Raw genomic sequence first — 5559 nt, 5'->3', positions numbered from 1 at the left:
AATTTCTATGTTTGGAGGGGGGTGGGGGGGAAAGCTCAAGGGGTAGAAGTGGGGACTTTTGGGAAAATACACCTCTCATGTGGTTCTATCACATATACAAAATCTAGCTTTCCACCATTTAGTTGCGAAAAAGGGTGTTTTTTTGCATTCATTGACTGGGCTATATATGCAGCTAAGATTTCTGTATTATATTCTATCTTGATATACCAATGCTCTATGCCCAGGTTTCCAAAGTTACTATGTAAGGCTAATGTTTAATCCTCCTAGCATAAGATGCAATTGGCACATAAAATAGGAATAGGTGTGTCTGGCATAACAGGCTTGAAAACTTGTGGCAGGGAAGACAATGCACATAGCACAAGCTGTATTAATTTACTAAAACATAAAATGTAAGTAAAGTTTGTTTTGATATTATTGTATTTAAAATTAATTTGAACATATATTTTGCACAGGTGGAAAGCAGAGTTTGCTAACAATGAATGTTTGATGCCTATTCTGTACTTTATGTTCAAGAATAAAGTATTCTGATTCTGATTCTGACCACTGGCAGGAAGAGCCTTGGTCATGCTTGGAAGCTCTCGGTCAGTAGTACAAGGGTGTTCCCTCATACATCAGACACAAACAACTACCAGTGACAAGAAAACAAGCACTAGGGAAAAACTAAAGTATGTACAGTATTTGTAATTGACTTTAAACAATTCATTTGGAATGATTAACTAACTATGAATAAATTAAATGCATATATTAAGGCTCAACTTTATACCCTGGTCAATTTCTATAGAAGTGATTAGGAATGTTTAAATGTTTGATTTTTTACACATTGTCATCTTGATTTTTCTTTGTAAAAGAGGGTCTAAACTTTTGTCTTTTATCTAATGTCAAACTTTTATGATATCTGTATCTGGGTATAGAATCTTCAGATTTGAAGATAGCATCACTCACCCAGCAGACAATGGCTTGGATCCCTTATGTAGTTTTTTTTTAACATTTCTTCAAATACTGCCTGATTTATTTACTCTCATATACCGCAAACATTCACAAGTCAGAAAAGAATCTTTTATTCTGGCAGATCTTATCAGGCCAAAGTTGATTTTAATATTTTGATTTAATTGTGTAAGTTAAACTCCACTTCACATGAAATTATAATCAGTTTATTGGCTGAACTCTGGCTTATAGTCACAACACATATAAATAAATAAAAATTTCTACCAAAATATAATTAAGGAAAAATTATGTTAGGTTTTCACTATTATTAATTGGATAAAAATCTTTATTTTTGAGTTATAAAACTTTAAAAACATAAAACAGGTTAATTATAAGGGACTCACACTGCAATGTTTATTACTGGTTTTGTAAAGGTATAATGTAATGCTTATTGTAACCATTACTGGCAAGTAGGCCGTGCAAGTAGGGCGTGCGCTTTTGAATGTTATTCAAATTTATTTTGCTGGAATAATTTGAATCTGTTAATTAATTATTGCATTCCATAAAATGTAATAATAATTTTTCAAATAATCACAAAATGTTGGATTCAGTGCAAAGTTCTAATAGCAAATGTTATCATTTTACCAATAAGTGGCCTCTTGGTCTAGGGGTATGATTCCTGCTTTGGGTGCAGGAGGTCCCGGGTTCAAATCCCGGAGGGGCCCGCGAACTTTTTATACAACTAAATTAGCCTACATATTAGTGGTATTTTATAAATTGTTACTGTTTTGTTTAAATACAGAGCCACACAGTTATTTTTCGAGAATTTTAATGTTTATATTGATGTCCACAGATTATAATGTATTGCAAACAAAATGTAGTTTGAGTAATAGAAGTAACAATAATTCTATTAATTAGGTAAGAAGTTCTGTATAGGAATGTATAAGTGTTGATGTACATTTTAGGCTGAGGCATGAAATACTTTAATTACTATTGTACGATTGTTACAAAAACTACTTATTAAAATTGATATTAGTTTATGTTAAAACATAATATAATAAATATTATATTAGGTTGTGTAAAAAACATAAAAATCTAATAAATGCTGAATGCAATTGTCCTTCTAAACGTTACTTACTGTATTGTATTTCTGCGTGAAATCGTGGTAAGGTAAGTTTGAAGTTAGATCATTACAGTTCGTGCCTCCCGCGGCGTCAGCCACAGCGCTCCTAGTAGCGATGCGCGGAACTACTACGACACGGTTGATGCTCTAACAATGAACATCTACAGCTGATCGTCTAATGTTGATTTATTGTTTCAATCTATAATCATGTTAAAATACCCCCGCCCGCCGCAGCAAACCTGCAGACTAAGCGAATTTCCATTTGCCTGATTGGATTTACACTAAAATGTCTACTTAAAAATATAACATTTATTTCCTATTTAAATAAAAATAGTTTAACAAGTACTTAGGTTTGCTGCATCAGGGAGGGTAAAACTGTTATTTGTTTTTTTTTTTTTTGTAAAATGTTAATAGTTAGTAAGAAATAAAAATATTTTCCAAATTTGATCAAAATGTGTTCATAAACAAGCAAACTACAACAGTTTACTTGTTCTCCATAAGAATAACATAGGAATTTAAAATTTAAATTTTTTAAAATTTTCTCCGTAACCATTAGGCGCATAATAACACTTCAATATACTAAATTATTTGTTTTTTAAGCTCTACAAAATGGTTTGAAAAGAAATTGCTAAATTTTATGTTTTTTAGGTGAAAAATGGGAAAAACCTATTTTTACCCCATAAAACCCCCCGTTTACCCCCGTTTCCATAGTCCCTTCATGCTGGTTCGCGAGCTCGTTCAAGTTTATCCCGCCTTACACCTTCATACCAAATGTTATCAAAATCGGTCAAAAGTTACTCAAGTTATCGTGCGGATGGACACATACACACACACACACATATATATATATAGATATATATATATACATATATAAAAATTTGAACGAATGGTGTTTTTGGCCTCTGGGGACATCAAAATGGAAAAGTAAATCGGTCCCGGGCCTAGGTCTTACCATGAGACCTACGGTAATAGCTACTTCCCTATAGGGAAATTCGCTAAAAGCTACGTTGAACGATTAAACAAATTAATTTAATTTTTTCTATTCTGCCTAAATATTTTGGGGTTTGAAGTTGAATATATTAAACCTTGTTGATTATTATCGTTAACATTCAGTCTCTACTGTTATCGGTATTGCACGACGTTATCACTAGTGTGAGCTAGGGACGCAAAATATGTTAATAATTAACATCGATATGGATGCACTGTTATGAGTGGGATGTTTGGAGATATTTTTGTAAATGTGTGTGTTCCTAGTATCTGCCAATTTGCCAACAAGAATCTTAAACAATAAGTCCTAAAACGTATGTTAGAGCTTTACAATGTTAACCTTATATGAGTGACTAGCTGTACCCGCGGGCTTTGCCCCATTTAACTTCATAAGTATTCGTAATGCTCAATCACGTCCTGGTTGAAGTTCGTTCGCTACGCTCACTCACCTTTAGGTTGGAGCTCGTTCGCTACGCTCACTCACCTTTTGGTTGAAAATTAGCTGTTGTCATAAATTAAAAAAAAATAATAGTGCTGCACCATGTTGGTAATCCTTGTAACTTTAATGCTATTTAACATCACAGAACAGAACCAACTTGTTTAATTGAAACAGCTGTTAAGATTCATTAATTCCTTTTAATTATGAAAAATCACAAGGTTAACATGGGAAACTCCAGAGCCACTGGGGCGGAGCCCGAAAGCCCGATCAGAATAAAACTACTTAGTTTTCCTATTTAATGCCCAAAGAATCGGTGTACCGAATTTCAGCCTCCTAGGTAAATAGGAAGTGGGAGAATTAGTCATGAGTGAGTGAGTCAGTGAGGGCTTTGCCTTTTATCTTATCTTACTAATATTATAAATGTGAAAGTTTGTGTGTTTGTTTGTTTATTTGTTTGTTTGTTTGTTTGAAGTTCAATCACGCATAAACTACTGGACGGATTGGGCTGAAATTTGGCATGATGATAGCTTACATTCCCGATTAACATATAGGCATATTCTTATCTCAAAAATCGTTTCGGGCTCTGCCCCAATGGCTATGTTGTTCACCATGTTAACCTTATGAGTATTCATATTTAAAGAGAATTAAAGATTCAGCCAGCTGTTTAAACTAAAAAAGTTGGTTCTATGATATGCAAAAGCATTAAAAAGTAATGAGATTTACCAACAGGGTGCAGCGCTATTATTTTTTTCATTTATGAAAACAGCTAAGTAATTTGAACCAAACAGCAACAAAAAGCTGTGATACAATGAGAACTGTCAAAGTAGGATTGTTTAAAGTTAAGTTTATGTTTTCGTGTTGATATTGTGCGAATATTCGATAACTTACATTTGTATTGTTTAGGTGCAGTGGTAGATCATTATGGGTACGGTAGATGTGTTATACTATAGCATACAGTAAATTATAAGAACCAAATTTCCTCAAACCGTGTCCTCTCCCATTGCAAACGCAAAGCACGAGTATAGCTGATATAAGCATTTTATTCTTATACGCCAACCACGTACGAAGGACGGGTATTCCGCTAGTGCTTTATATTATAAACGTTCGTACGGGTGGGTTTAGCCGTGGTTTAGTGTCGTGGAAAACAGAGATGGACAGACACCTGACCCTAATGTTTGTAATGGTGAGGTCAAACAGAGATGGACAGACACCTGACCCTAATGTTTGTAATGGTGAGGTCAAACAGAGATGGACAGACACCTGACCCTAATGTTTGTAATGGTGAGGTCAAACAGAGATGGACAGACACCTGACCCTAATGTTTGTAATGGTGAGGTCAAACAGAGATGGACAGACACCTGACCCTAATGTTTGTAATGGTGAGGTCAGATTAGCTTAGTTACTTATTTCCATTCGTTTGTAATAATTTTAGCCCACATTACTTTAATAACCTATACAAGAGAAGTCTACAACCCGTTCAATTGTAAATTGGTATAAACACGCCTTAAATGTCTTCAGCTGGTTTATGAGTTTATAATCTGTTCGATATTTTTAATGTAACTCATGTAAGCTCAGTCGTGAAGTCATTTTTGCACACCGTTACCACTAACATGCGTTGCTTTGAGGTTATGTCTTGCAATTAACCCTCGGAATGCGATTCATTTTTCACCATGTTAACCGATGACATATCGATAGGTCATCTCGCGAGAGTTGAGATTGTCTGATTGTAATATTTCAACACTAATCTGACTAGTTACTAAATAAACCGTCTCTGGATTTGATAGTAAATAGAGACGGAGACAAAAATATGTCAAATATTTTAGCAAAACGGAATTTTCATAACGGGTTGGAAAGTACCTAATTGAACGCAATTATCGAATAGTCTATATATATTATTACCAAAAGTATTTTTTATTAATTATTTAAACCGTAATCGTTATTTTAAAGCATAAACAGACTTTAAACTGCATACTCTCAAAAAAGAGAAACGATATTTCATTAACGATTACTTACAAATCAGATTACTAATGTTCATTAATTTTACACTTCAATAAAAACTAAATGAAAATTTAATTTCCCCACTTAG

At 33.8% G+C, this 5559-nt stretch overlaps 1 non-coding gene across 1 annotated transcript; it reads left to right on the top strand.

Moving 5' to 3' along the window:
• The first annotated feature begins 1577 nt into the window (after positions 1-1577).
• Trnap-ugg (transfer RNA proline (anticodon UGG)) lies at positions 1578-1649 on the top strand. Its single transcript has one exon. It is a non-coding gene; the product is annotated as a tRNA-Pro (tRNA).
• The last annotated feature ends 3910 nt before the right edge of the window (positions 1650-5559 follow it).

This window comes from Macrosteles quadrilineatus, unplaced genomic scaffold (genome assembly GCF_028750875.1).
Source record: "Macrosteles quadrilineatus isolate MER2022 unplaced genomic scaffold, UCM_ALF_1.0 Scaffold_2__2_contigs__length_208266976, whole genome shotgun sequence".
Lineage (NCBI taxonomy): Eukaryota > Metazoa > Arthropoda > Insecta > Hemiptera > Cicadellidae > Macrosteles > Macrosteles quadrilineatus.
Note: the sequence above shows the minus strand (reverse complement) of the source record. Positions and strands in the feature narration are given on the sequence as shown.